We start from the raw sequence: 15,228 nt of genomic DNA, 5'->3' as shown, positions 1-15,228 counted from the left end.
ACTAACTATATGACAATTCCCAATTCGCTACGATGGCACTGGGACTGGCTCTTTTATCAGTGTCTAGTCATGGCAAGATTTTGTGGTCTTGACAAAACGTCATATTTGACATGTTTTGTCATGGGTTTGTTCGTTTCCTTATGTTGTGTTTCACATTGTTGCTTTTTACCTTCATTCATTTTAAGTAAACAGAATTTCCTTGAGAATAGAGTGAGATGGTCAGAAACAGAAGGAGAGCTGATACATTACTGATTATGGTACTGGAGGAATTCTGGATTTGTTCCTTCCATGTCAGCTAAGCTCCAGGTGGTAAAATTTTTCCTTAGGTGTGATTATTACAACCCCTGGTGAGAAGATCAAATCACAAGCCTGTCAAAATCACTCAAGAGCCTTGTGGATATTTAAAATAGGGGGATTGCAATTAACAGTTGTAACAATTAAGGATTCGATAACTGCATGCTAAAAAGTTATTTTGTAGAGGTGAAACTGCTTTCAAATTTACCAGGAAAATCTATTGAGCTGTAAGTTTAGATTTCAGTGCTAAGATGTGGCTTATTATACAGAAAGAAGAAAGGCTATCTAATAATTTCAAGAAATTATATTGCTTAGATCACTACCATTGTGTACTAGAAAATAATAAAACAGTCAAGTGTTGGCAAGCCAATTAGATTTTTGAGTTTACTCCCATGTTTGTATTCAACAAGAGTATTAGGCATGATTTTGTTGCTATTCTGGTTTAGTAGGTATTTTATTACTATGTTCTAAAACACTGAGGATAATGGAGGCTATGATACATTTTTGTGGACAGCTTTTTACAGCTGAGACTGACAGCTGACAGGCTGGGATGAGCAAGTGAGTGACTGACAGAGCTTCACTCCTCCGGTAGTGTTCCATGGTGATCTTTGCATGTTTCAGAGCACATACAGCATCAGTAGCTCTAATTCACATTTTCATACATCGGGGAGGAATTTGACTTCAGTATCACGCAGAGTCAGAAACGACTTGTCCTCCACAGCAGACTTTAGTGCTGCCATTAACATGTCAGCCTTCTAAAATGTAGGCAGTATGGTGAAATGTTATGTCACATGTAAGGGGCCAGACCATGGGCTTTAGCTTGCTGTTTCCTTTCTTTTTTTCCAAAAGCAAATCTTATTTTTTATTGCAACTTAAGCAAAATTCATGTTGTGTTGGTCATCAATGTTTGCTGCAGCATGTAAAACCACAGGTCTTGGAACAAAACCTTCATATTAATAAGGCTTTGATTTTTCTTGAGTATGTTTTTAGAAAGTGTTTGTATTTAACCTTTGGTTTTATGCTCTGATTTTCTGACATTATGACTTGAGAAGTGGTACTAATATCTTGCCAAGATGAAAAGACTCTATTCTTCTTCTTTATTTTTTTTTTTTTAAGGAGAACACATCTACCTTGACTGGTAGAGCATCCAGTCCAGTACTTGTGGAGCCGTGGACCTGGATCAGTAATTGTCAGTCTGAAATGTAAAGGATAAATTTTCATTCTAGAGAGATGATTTTTGAATTCTAAAATTCTTGTTGTACACCTTTCAGTGTATACTAAAGGGGATCAATATCATTCTACCAATTCTCTTGTACTTTTGAGAGAAGGAGCAGCAGTTCAAAAATGTGGGGTTTTTTCCTTTTTTTCCTTTTTTTTTTTTTTTCTCTTTTATCCTTTTATAAAAGCAAAGAAAGCTCCCAAGGTAAAGGGAGCTCGTTTGCCACTTGCATTAACTCCCACAGAGTCTCATGAGTAATCGGTTCTTGTCATGAAACCAGCTCATGGTGAAATGAGCTGGGACTGTATGCTCTGGTCAGTAAAATGAGTTGCCTTGTGCTTCCTAGACTTAGCAATTTCTTTACTCTTGCTGTATTCTTTTGTTCATTTGTAAGTAATCAAGGTGTCTTAAAAGCTTTGGTTTTGTTTCAGATCTTGCTAGTGTGTTTATCTTCAAATAAACTCAACTCCAGGATATTTTAGGTCCTCATACTATGCAAATCTAACAGCATTTGAAGGGAGCTGATTTTTGCTGGACTAATCATTACCATTTGTGCCATCAGTAGAAGGCACAGGAGATGCAAAACATTTTATTCTGTTATTTCACCTAGTGTTGGCATGAAACCTAGCAGACTTATAAGTATGTGATGCTTTGTTTCTGCTGGGGCTTGTTAAACTTTTTGCTCTAAGTATTTATTTTTCTTGTCCATAATTGGGGCAAGAAAATGTGAGAATCTCATTTTCCTGTGAGAATGCTCGATTCCTTGAGCATTCTCACAGGAAAATAACACCATTTTTCCTCCTTGAGGGCAATGGAAAGCAACCTATTCTCTCTTGTCAGAATCAACAGATTTCTTTTCTTTCCACTACAATATCCATAATGTAATACATGTGACATATTAAGACAAAGTTGTGATTAAATCTCAATAATCCTCAATAGAAATTTTCCAATAGTATGACATCTGGTACCTTGGAAACAAACACTGTCTGCTTTAGGGGAACCTTTTCAGACACGCAATTTCTCTTTAATAGTATCAGAAATAATGTAAGAACAGGAAGGAAAGCTCTCTGGTAGCCCCCTTGGCTTTCCTAAATTTTTGTGTTTTTTCAAGTTTTTTTTTCTTTGTGGGTTTTTTTTTTTTTGGTTTGTTGGTTTTTGTTTGGTGTTTGTTTGTTTGTTTTGTTTTGTGGGTTTTTTTGTTTGTTTTGGTTTGTTTTTTTTTATATTTGCAGAGAACAGTGACACTGAGAAAATTTGGTGCCTTTTTTTTGTCTTGCCTTTGGAGCCAAGATGTTTTAATGGGAACTGATTGCTTTTGAACGGTCTCTTCCAGATGACAGTATTTTGTACAATATATGAATCCTTTCCCACCTTTTGGGTAGTCATGACTTACCACCACAGATTTTTAAAAGTGAGTAGATGTTTGTGTTTTTAAAAAGAGCTACCTAGTTTGATACTCATTAACAGGAAGAAGTGGTACAGAATTGTGCCACTGAGGATGTGAGTTCCTATTTCATTATCTTTCCCTGAACTTACAGAGCTTGTAGCTCATAACCCAGTGGTATTTTGTTGATGAGCACATTAGTCACAGTCCTGCCCTCATGCCATCTTGGGTATTTTGTTTGTTTGCCTGGGGATGGAGATTTGGTGCTTTGAGGGGAACAGTGAGTGCTAACGTGTTGCTTATTTCTTGTATGAGTCATGCATATGGTGTAAGAAATATGCTGCTAATGCTCTGTTATTGTATTGATTTCTTGATTGGCATTGAAGCACACTTTAGGTTCATGGGAATAATATTGCACTGTATGGAATTAAAGTCTGTGTGCAGGTATTCCCACCCCCACACATGTCTAGATACCTGTACCTGAAAGCATATGTATGTGTATAAGAGGATGCTTTGAAAATGATCATGCTTGAGTCTTGATCTAGACGTTATCTAAGATGAAGAAAAACAGGTATCTTCTTTCCCCACCTTGAGCTGAAATTTTTAGTGTTTTAAGGGAGAGTAGGGTTGGCAGGAAAGGGAATATTCCTAATTGTTGTTACCATTAAGGAAATATCTTTAGGAAGATGAGTACCAGTCTTATTGTTCCTGCCCAAAGGAGAGGGGTTTTAATCTGGTTTTGAGAGAGATGTATGCTGTGGTTATTTTAAAGTGTGGGTTGGTGTTTCTAAATTTTTAGACTTCTGCTTTGTGCTGTATGTGGTCATGTTGCAGAACTGGGGTTTGACAATCATCTTGTTCTTAGGATGTCATTAGGAGGCCCATGTCATCAAAACCTAATGGCTGGAGTTTTGGAATTGGGGCTGCTGCCCTTCCCAGTTACCATTATACAGCTGCATTTGAGAGAAGACTTCTTGAATCACAGTCCAAATAATTTTACTACTAACGTAGCTGAAACAACTCCATGTAAGACCCACTTTCATAGCTGTGATTGCAGGAGTGCTTTTAGGTGCTCTGCACATCCTTGACAGAAGATAGTTATTCCTTTTCCAGTTAAACAGTCAGATTCTTGCTAGGTTGTTTATCTGCTTATGAAGACTTTTGAAGAAGCTGTGCATGACCTTTACCTGGATTAAAGCTGCTTTTTAAAAGTAGTAGTGGAGATCTCTGGTTGATCCAGTGTAATGTGCCAGTAGCAGGACTTGCTCGTTTTAATGGCTTGTTGAGAAGACATCTATGCCTCTTTTAGCAAAACTTCCCATTCTTCTCTGTGTAAGGCATTAGCAAGATTGGCTTGCCTTGACTATTGCACTGCTGTTGGCTTTTGAGGGAGGGAGGTGATGTAGATAAAGGGTGTGATGGACTTGGGTTGCACAGTCGGTTTTGTAGTTGGCCTTCTTCGATCTGAAACTCTCTGAAATCTTGCTGATTGAGTTCTTACCACAGCACGTGAGAAAACTTCATGGTTTTCAAGGCTTGGAAACAACACAAAACAACCCCCAAAAATCCTGGACGCAAGATAATAATCATTATTGAGGTGTAATAAACAGGTTTCACATTACTGCTCTTCCAAATCCACACTGCAAAGCTGACAGCTTAATGTACCTTTTTGTGTTTTCCAGAATATTTTTGTCTTACGCTCTACATTTAAATTGTTTTCCAGAGGTCTCGGTTGTTGTTCTCTCTGGCTTCTCATATTTCTGCAGTTTGGTACTAGTTAGAAAATTGGCTGTTCTGACTGTGGTTTGTTTGTCTGCAATCAGTTGCACATTACATTGTGGTGTCAACGTTTTGGTTGGTGAAAATGCTTCATCCAGCTGTTATGCACAAATCAGACTTTGCCTGCAGATTGAGTTCCTTAATGCCTGCTGATCATGTTTGTTTTTATTATTATGCACAGAGGTCTCCGTGGCACTTGATGTGGTTTTGGAACATTTTCTGCAGTTTTGGACTAGGCTCTGAACAGACAAATTAGACTAATGAAGCATGCATATATTTTTAAGCATCTGTTGAAGGAGTGGGTTTGTTGCTTTTATGAGCCACACATGGCTTTCAGAAATTAATCTCTAACTTCTAGATCTCTGGCATTATGTTCTACTATGTCATACACCACAAAGATGGAAAAACGGAGATAAATTAATATTTTTATAAGTTGTGAATGTGAAACTAATAGATTAAGCATGCTTATTTTCTGCAGACTAATGCCCCAAAACATGCCTCTTTACCTATTTGGCAACTTTGACGCCAACCTGTTCTAAAAACTTCTAAAAGATATCCCAGGCTGAATTTCTCCTTAGGAAATATTTTACCAAGGCTTTAAAGCAAGACTGTATATGCAGCTGTGCCAGCACTGTGCTGGCATTTCCTATACAGAGCCATGTGAAAATAGTGTTAAGCCAGCAGCATAAATACTCCTTCAGGTTTGGAAACTGGCAGTGCAGAGCGAGGCAGTCAGCTGGCTTCAAACTTCTCCAAAGTTTTCACATGCCCACCTTCACTTCTTGGTTCCTGCTCTGCAGAAGAACTGTGGCTAGCAGGTGAGTGTGTTAGATGGGGGAGCAATAGGAAAGGGAGTGGTTGGGAGTGCGTACCTACAGGTTGTGCAGATGGTGCCGAGGTGGTCAGCTGGTTTTAATTCAATGTTGAGGTGTAACCTGTGACTCCAGCCATGCTGTCTGGGAATGTTTGGAGATCAGGTAGCCTTAATGAATGTAAAGGCTGCTCAGTAGCTTAAATAAAAATACAGAGCACTTAGACTCTTGTGTATTTGGCCCATTATCCTGATTTATTGGCTTTGGAGTAGGGAAGAGCAATGTCCAGGAGCAAGCTCCTTCACTCAGGATGGAATTATCATTCTGTAGTAATGGACTTCAGAAGTGCTTCAGAAGTTGCATCTTTTCTCAATTTGGAGTTCAGCATTGCTTCATGTCCTTCAAAATTTTCCCAGATAGCTTTTTTTTTTTAGAAGTAGCAAAGCCTTGTTGCAAGTTTGTGGAAAGATGTTTGGAAGATATCCTATTCGGTATTTTCTCAATTAGAAACAGCTGGCTTTTAAATATACAAGAGCAGCTACTGTATTGTACCAGAGGCTGTGTGTACTAATACAGTGTGTCTAAAAAAAGTCTGTGTTTTGAACCTCGCTGACAACCAAGGACAAACTAAGAAAGTATGCCTTGCCATACTGGATCAGAGCATTCCTGGTGTAGGCTGTGGCTGTGTTCTGCATTAGAAACTTAAGGAGGAAAACCAAGCAGCTCTGCAGTGTGGGTTTGTCGTACATGACAAGGATTTGTGTGCATCTCAGAAAAAAAGCCCTTCTTCTGTTGGATAAGTGGAAAGCAGCCAAGCAGTTTTGATGCTTGTATGAAGCAGCACTTGGCCTCTGCAGCATCTTTTGCAGATGAAGTTTGTAGGTTGGCAGTGTCCTGTGCAGGCTGGGCTGGGAGCAGCATGGGAGGCTTGGGAGCTGGGAGGTGTGGGTCTGCCTCAGCACGTGGTCACTGCTGAGCACTGCTCTGCCAGCTTGCCAGGTGTGCGAAGCAGATGCATTTCTAGCTGCTGTGAAGGCATCAAGCCATACCCTGCTCCTATGTGGATGTTGTTGGCTAAACTGTCTGGCACGATGAGAAAGGCTGTGGCAGAGGGGATGTGAAAGCCGACCAGCATGCTGCCATTCCCATAATTGATGGGACAGAAACAAGGGAAGGTGGCAGGCTAAGTGTGTACAGAAGATGCTTTTAAAAAGACCGTTTAAACTCATAGCAAGGAAGCTGTGGCTCCTTTAGAAAGTAAGAGGAGCAGCAGATGGGATCTATTCCAGAGGGCAGGAGGTGACTGTCTGTGAGTTGGAATTAGTGGTTTTATGGCTTGCTTTGGTCACACTTAAGTCACTTTGTTTTCTGATGAATGCAGGAAAGCCCAGATGGCAGATATTTGGGATGTTGTTTTTACCTTCGCTCCTCGGGGACAGAAGGGTCATGTTATGTTTTTATTTGCATTTACATATTATAAAGGGTTTTTTTTTGTGGAAGATTTTTTATTTGTTTAGCTGAATTAGTGCTCCATGCCACTGTTTCTTTCCTTCACTAGTGGATTTTATTTTTGTAAGAGACAAGCATAACTATTTCACATGGGAAAATATTTCCAGATCAATTTGAAACATACCTTTATTCCCTTTCCTCCCTAAAGTATATGTTTCATGAGATCATTTTTTCCTCCCAATTGTATTATGTCAAAATTTGATCCAAAAAGCCCTGAGGAGCAGAAATGATCTCTCTTGTATTGTTCTAAGGCCAGCATAGGTACTCAGGCTTCAGGAGTAGTGAGGCTGGAAGGAGTACAGCCCTTGCAAGGTCCCTGGCTGCTGGTGTGGGTCAGCTGGAACAGCCTGGCCCCCCTGGCTTTCCTGTTAACACAAGAGCTGACAGCAGCGATGGTATCTCGTGCTGCTTCTCTATTGGTGGATGTGGCAGGCAAAAAGCAATTGAATGCAGAGACTTCTGAGAATGCTTTTGGGGTTCTGAGTCTGTGCAGGAAGTCAAACTGCACCCATTTGGCTTGTAGAGTGTAATTCCTCATTTGGGTATTTGCAGCACTTGAGCTGGTGTTTTTATACCAGTACTCTTGTCAGAAGGTATAGGAAGGAGAGTGTCTCCAGAGAGCTGTGTTTTTATTTGGATTCAATAGGATTGATAGGAGACAAGGACAGAATTACACAGGTGCTGTCCATAATATAATGCCTCAAGTGTGGAGGGCTCGGTTATGATTGTGTGTGCCACCACTGGTCTCTGTAGCAAAATGGTACCTCTCAGTAGGCTGATATGTTGTAAAACAAGTTTCTTTCACTATTAGGAGATGCTCTTGCTGAGCATCTTGCAGAGCTACATCTTGCAGCTCTGGACATATCTCCCCTTTCTGGGATATGGCTGAAGGCAGTTTCATGCTTGTGGTGGAGTCAGTACAGAGAAACCTTGGACAGTAGTGTTTTCACACACAAAAGAGGATAAGCAAGTATAAACATTCTTTCTCTGTACCATAGAATGCCTTATGGCGGATGCTGCATGAGGAGAAGAAAGGATTCAGTACAGTGGCTGAAATGTAGAATAAAAGTTAGATCCAGCATGGCTTTTTTGTTTTCGATAAATTATCCCAAATGCAAGATGTCAAACAGCGTTTCTCTGCAAGTACACTACTTACCACTTCTTACCCTGTTCAGTATCTGGGAGCTAGCAGTTCCTTTCTAAAGTAATGAGCTAGAACAATATTATTTGCAAACTTGCTTTCATCATCTCATTCTCATTTGGGTTGAAATGGTTTTTATCTCATCTTAGAAGATTTCTGAGAACGAAAAGGATGAAAACCTACCAGCCATCAGTTCCTCTTGTAGTAGGCTGTGAGCTGCTCCCAGTACTGAGCAAAGGACATGCTGAGGGAATCAATTTCCACACTGTACTCAATTCATTGCTTGCTATTGCATGGGTGTACAAAATATGTGCATGACTCAAAGAGAAGACACTATGGTTGTCAGAGTGTCATTTTATACTTTACAAAAAATGGCTATCACATTTGCAGGGACCTCTTTTGTACAATATTTTGGAGTAGGCATCTGTCCTAGTAAATATCTAAAGGGTTTTCTTTTGGCAATTCTTCATTAGTACTCTGGATCCAGTATCTATCTAAGCAGCATATTATCCAGCAGTCTGTGTACACTCAGTAGAACTACCAGTGTTAGGCATTTTATTTTCAAGTGTAGAATAATACTTCTTGTGAGGTTCTGAAAGAAATTGCAAGATAGATATACCAAAAGGATGTTTTTAGGCTATTTCTATTTCAGAGAAGCATGAAAAGTAATTACTTGAAGCTTTACTTCAACAGAAGCTGCCTGAATTCAGGGAAAGCCTTTCCCAATTCCAGTGAAGTTCGTCCACTCTGAAACAGAAATCAGAGGAATTTCTTTGATGATGTTACACAGTTGACTTTTATTTTGCTTCTGTAAAATTGGATATCAATGTAACAAGAAATTTTAAAACATGAAGGAGGGAGAAGTGAGTGTATGGAATAACCAGACAGGTATCTGGTAGGGAGTAGAACAACTGAAAATAAGGCTCTGTCAATCAGGTACTTATACAAAGTGCTGTTATTTGATGCTAGGCAAAATCTCATTTAGCTGATGGGTCTCAACATTACTGTTCATTTAGAATGGACGTGAAGAGCAGTTCAACTCTTGAATCACTGTCATCCTCACACAGACCAAAAGGTGTATGAAAGGCAGCCATAAAATCCAAAATGTTTTCCAAAGACCCAATAAAACTGACAAGTGTATTTGATTTCATCTGTGTGTAAGGAAGAAAATGTTAGTGAAAAGCATGGAATTATATTGAAAAATTGGAAATGGCCAAATAGGGAACTGAGAGGGAGCTTCTAAGTAAAATTACCATTTTATTTAGAGTTGGAACCTTGAAGAGTAGGTGAGGTCTGGTCTCCCAGTGTTAGAAGTCAGAAAAATAAGTGTCTATCAGCTTTTTCTGTGCAAGCTGGCAAAATTGTTTAAAGCCATATTTAGTCTGCATCAGCTTCGTGTGAAAGTGGCCTGCAAGGACTCAAGTTTAGCTGTGTGCTGTCACAGGCAAGACAAAGTAAATGACAGCCTCTAATGGACCTTAATACTATGGTTTATTTCAGGACCAGGGAGATTAACGCTTCTATTCTATTTAATTATTCTAATTCGAATTCTTCTCCTACAGCATTATGTTCCCTAGGTCTCAACTTGTCATCCCTGCAGGGAGTTTGCTGCTGGCCTGGAAAGCTGGGTTGGTTCCTGCTGTGCCACTGCTGTCAGCGTTGGCCACCTGCAGGTGAAGGTCCCTGGCCATAACCCAGCACTCATGTTTATGGAAGTCCCTGTTCTCTGGGATCTTCTGCCACTTCCAGGATCTTTCCTGTAGCCAACACTTTCACCTTCCTCTTTCCAGACATTCTGCCCTGTATTTTTCTTAAGATAGTCACTTCTTTTCATGGACCGTTCTTTGTGGCGTAGAACACCAAATACCAGATTTTCCACATATGAATAGTCTATGTGCAGAAGCACAGCACTATGATCAGCCTTGCAATTGGGTGTAGTGTCTCCTATCTTTTAGTTAGGGAATTCAGGACATACCACTTCTGTTTAGTCCAAATGTTACCGAAATTTGCAAGCATAGCGATTGCAGTTGGAGCAGGCTTTTGGTTGTTTGTTCAAAATTTCAATTTTTGAAAAGGCACTGAAAGTTGTACACACATCCTCCCCCAGTTCTTTGCTGCCATCAAGTTTTAATAGAATCATAAAACCATTAAGTCTGGGAAAGGTCTCTGAGATTGTCGAGGCCAACCATTAACCCAATACTGCCAAGTGTCCTCAAGTGCCCATCTGCATGTCTGTTAAATACCTTCAGTCATGGTGACTCCACCGCTTCCCTGGGTAGCATGTTCCAATGCTTGATGACCCTTTCAGCGAAAAAACTTGTTCTAACATCCAATCTAAACCTCCCTTAGCACAACTTGAGGCCATTTCCCCTCCTGTTCTTAAACACTTTTTTCCTGGGGTGAGAGACTGACCCTCACCTGGCTGCAACCTCATTTCAGCTAGCTGTAGAAAGTAATAAGGTCCTCCTTTTCTCCAGGATAAACACCCCCAGCTCCCTCAGCTGCTCCTCACAGCACTTGTGCTCCAGACCCTTCCCCAGCTCCGCTGCCCTTCTCTGGACACGCTCCAGCCCCTCAAGGTCTTTCTTGCAGTGAGGGCCCAGAACTGAGCACAGCATTGGAGGAGTGGCCTCAGCAGTGCCCAGCACAGGGGGACGGTCACTGCCCTGCTCCTGCTGCCCACACCATGGCTGAGCCAGGCCAGGATGCCATCGGCCTTCTTGGCCCCCTGGGCACAGCCTGGATCATGTTCAGCTGTGCTGACCAGCACCCCCAGGTCCTTTTCTGCAGGGCAGCTTCCCAGACACTGCCTGTAGTACTGCCCGGGGTTGTTGTGACCCAAGTGCAGGACCTGGCACTGGGCCTTGTTAAACCTCATACAATTGCCACCAGTCCATGGATCCATCCACAGAGTCTTCCTGCCCTCCAGCTGATCAACATTCCCACTCAGCTTGGTGTCATCTGCACTCAGTCTCCTCATCCAGATAATTGAAAAGAGATCAAACATGATTGGCCCCAATACTGATCCCTAGGGAACGTGACTAATGACCAGTGGATTTAACTCCATTCCCCACCACTTTCTCGGCCCACCCATCCAGCCAAATTTTAATCAAGGAACAATGCAACCATCCAAGCCATGAGCAGTCAGTTTCTCCAGGAGAATGGTGTGGGAATTGGTGTCAAAGGCTTTATTGAAGTCCAAACAGACAAGGTCCGGAGCCTTTACTTCTTCCACTAAGCAGGTCACCTAGACTGTTTCCTCTCCTCTGGATTGTATTTCCAGTAGACATCTGGTAAGTTGAACTCCCCCACAAGAACAAGAACCAGTGATCATGAGACTTCTCCCAGCTGCTTATGGAATATTTTGTCTGTCCCTTTATCTTGGTTGGGCACTATGTAATAGACTCTGACCATGGTATTTGGTTTGTTGACCTTTCCCCTGGTTCTTACACATAAACCCTCAACCCTGTCATCACCATCATCAAGCTCTAGATATTCATAAGGCTCCCTAACATACAAGGTTACCCCACCAGCTGTCCTTCCTTGCCCATTCCATCTGAAGTTTCTAGCCACTGCAGCACTCCAGTTGTGTGAGTCATCCCACCACGTTCCCATTAATACATCATTAACTTTCCCCCGGTGCAGGAGTTTCCAGCTCCTCCTCTTTGTTGTCCATGCTATGGGCAGTGGTGTAAATCCACTTCAGCTGGGCTGATGATCCTGCCGGCTTTTTCTGGGAGAAGCCCTAATTCCTATGTGACCATGCTTATGAGCTTGCATGGTTTCTAACATGTCAGTAACCCTTGCATCTTTGCTGCTGCATGGATCTCCCTCCCCTACCTCCACTGGGACATCAGACCAAAGAATCTCACTAGCACACCATCCCTTATGGAATGCCATCCCCAGGCTTATCTCTGGTGGGCCTGGTTTTATCCCTTTCACTCTTCAGATGTAGTTTGAAGCTCTTTCAGTGACATCTGCTGATTCTTGTGCAAAGATCCTTTTCCCCCGTGAGACAGGTGGACCCCGTCTGTTGCCAGCCATGTTCTTGTGAATGTTGCTGATTAAGTGCTGATGTAGCAAATGTATGTATCACTAAAGATTTTATTAATTTTCTCTTAACACTCTTCCAGTAGAAGTATATGCCTTTTGTTGTAAGCCTGTCAAGCCTCACATGTTGCATTCAGTGTATGAGAGATACATTCTGTATGGGGTGATAATATAGGAGAGCATGGACTTCAGTAGTCACATGGACATAAATGTTGGGACGAACATTTTTGGGCTCTGTCTCTACCATAACATAGTGGAAACACCGCTTTGGTCTGGTTAGCAGTGTAACAGAAGCTTCCTGTACGTGATGTGTCCATACAGTGCTTAAAGGGCTTGTTAGTGGTGGGACCCCTTATGCTGTGGGTGCAGGATTTCAGATTCCTGAAGACGGAAATGGGCTGGAGACACCTGTGGAAATGGCTTGCTAAATATAGTGTGTGAACATTAACGGCTGTAGATATGTTGTAACATCAGCTGCTCTCATCTGTTGCATCAGAGCTCTTTGCAAGGCTGGGTCTTTGGGTGATTAAATGTTGAAGTCTGTTGCTAAACTGACAAACTTGGAGTGAACAGAGCAAATAAGTTCAATTTAACCTTCTGGATACTCATTAAGGTGATCTTGGGCTTTCCGTAAATTAGGCTGTAAGCAGATATGTCCACGTTTATCAGCCTGAATGCATCTGAAATTACTTTTTTACACCAGAATCAGTTTAGATACTGCTTTAAGACAGTCTACAAGAGAGGCTGTGTGAGAGAAAGAAATGTCAAGAGGGGCAAAGAGAAACAAGAGCTGTGGAGGACATTGCCTGAGTTATATTATGCTCATTAATTCAATTTGAGGCAGGAATGTGTGTAAATAAACCCTGGCAGCTGCAGCAGCTCTCATTTCTGCAGGGCTTTGGCAGGAATGCAGGGGCCAATGGATATGAAATCCTGGCTCTCTTTTGAGAAATTGCAGGCAGACAGCTCTGCAGCCAGAAGAAAGAACAATCTAAGATTTACTGAGAAGACGTAATCACTTTAAGCAGACTTGAAGAGTGTGGAGTTTCAGACATGCAGATTTGGAGGTAAAATTAGTGCAGACAAAAACTAAGTCATTGCAAAACCATGGGGCTTACCTAATTCTCCTGGATTAATGGCATTATTCATGTTCCAAATATTCAGCCTCCAAATGGAACAGGAGAACTGTAGCTGTACCATTAGGTGTCTTCAGAGTAACCTGAGTCTGGAAATTCACCAGCAATTGTCTGCAGGTAGCGGAGCTGTTTGTGCTACGTACTGAGAGTCAGATGTGCTGACCACATTAAGTGAACTGGCTTGTGTCCCAGGGAGTTCAGTCTTTGGTGCTCTTCCTGATACTGGATCCCCAGGAGTGCCTGGAAGAGCATTCCCATCGCTTCATGTGGTTCTCCTGCTCCCCCACCAAAATATTCAGAGGACAGATCCCTCAATGGGTGCTGCAGAGCTCAGGATGGGGAGAGGGATGGTTCTGCAACAGTTAACGAGCAGTGATGGATTTTCAGATCAGTGGGGGTTTTAGCTCTGATTTTTGAAGTAGTAATAGTTGCTATTTGTCTGAAATTGATTTGAATATGAGCTTGATATATCAGCTACATTCAAAAAAATTTTTAAAAATCGAAAAAACCAACCCAACAATGTGAACAGTCTGTGACCAATGGAGAATCCTTGGTTTTGCAGGCTTTAATGTAGAATTTTAAATAACAATTCACCCAAAGCCAAAGCAGTTTTAAAGGCACTGAGATGAATGTTTTCATGACAGTATTAGAGGTAACTATTAATTGATTATATTTTACCAGATACTTAAATCTGACAGTTACTTTACTGATCTATGAAAAAACAAGGTTTTTTTCCTCAAATGGAAACCAGCTTCTAGTAGAGGTCTTTTTTTTAAAATCTCAATTCCATTGTCTTCAAGTATTTGTATATCAGAAAACTTAATATTGTTAAAAGTGTGCTGGCAAGGGAGTCTGTGTGAAAACGAGGACTTGTAAGGTCAGAACTATAGAGCGAAAGATGCAAATGGAAGAACTTGACCTCAGAAACAATAATAATAATGTTTAGTATTTGAATGTTCACTGGGTTTTAGAATAGCTGCTTTGCTTTCCAAATAAATTAGTGCAAACAAAGGTATTGATGTATTTAATTGTAACTTTTTTCATGTAACAAAATTTGTCAATAACACTTTCAAATTATGTTCCCTAAATAGCACTTTGAAATATTTATGTACTGTGACTTTATCATTGTCTTTTTCTGTAGTACAGGCACCTATGTATGGCAGAAGATAAGCCAGGGGCCATCCAGGGTGTGTCACAAACAATCAGATTAATTATTTGGATCCTGAACTGACAGCTATTTTGTTAAATAGCTGTATCTCTGCAGCAGAAGCAGAGCTACGTGCTATACATTGACACTGTAAGTTTTTCTCACTAGTCTTCAAGGGAATCCATGAACAGAACAGAGGTTTTGTGCCTTTGAATTTGAAGAGTACTGATGGACATTTGAAATACAGGTCATAGAAACAGGGAACTGGAAAAAGGCACCCCAACAGTCAAGCAAAGATAGGCCCTGTCATACATAACACTGGCATTAATTTTGTTGAAAGTTCTGCAACATGCAGAAGTTTACTAGTATTTCAGACAGTTTCATTATAAACTTGTCATGAATCTGTTTCTTTTACTGTGTAAAGTATCTGCTGGAGAAGCAGCGGTCAAAACTCGGGGCAAACTGCTGAGACACTTAGTCTGTTGTTTTATGCTCCCCTCTATTTTAAGCTGTTGTTTACATCTAGTGTTGTTATTGCCCCTTTCAGCCTAGCTCACCCTTGACACTGCTAGCTTCAAACATCGTCTAATGTGTGATTTAGCAATGGAAGAGCAGCAAGATCTGCTCACACCTGCTGTCTTTCAATAGCTGCCTCTGGGTCAGTAGCCTCTGGCTGGCTTTGCCATTCTTGAGAAACTTGAATTTTAATCATTTGCTCCTGTCAAGAGCAGCATAAGGAACACTCTTTCATCAGTTT

At 41.1% G+C, this 15,228-nt stretch overlaps 1 protein-coding gene across 3 annotated transcripts in view; it reads left to right on the top strand.

Moving 5' to 3' along the window:
* ATP8A2 (ATPase phospholipid transporting 8A2) overlaps positions 1-15,228 on the top strand; it is a 280,952-nt gene that overhangs the window by 182,340 nt on the left and 83,384 nt on the right. The window lies entirely within an intron of this gene.

Source organism: Prinia subflava, chromosome 3 (genome assembly GCF_021018805.1).
Source record: "Prinia subflava isolate CZ2003 ecotype Zambia chromosome 3, Cam_Psub_1.2, whole genome shotgun sequence".
Lineage (NCBI taxonomy): Eukaryota > Metazoa > Chordata > Aves > Passeriformes > Cisticolidae > Prinia > Prinia subflava.
This window is presented reverse-complemented; position numbering and strand designations above follow the sequence as displayed.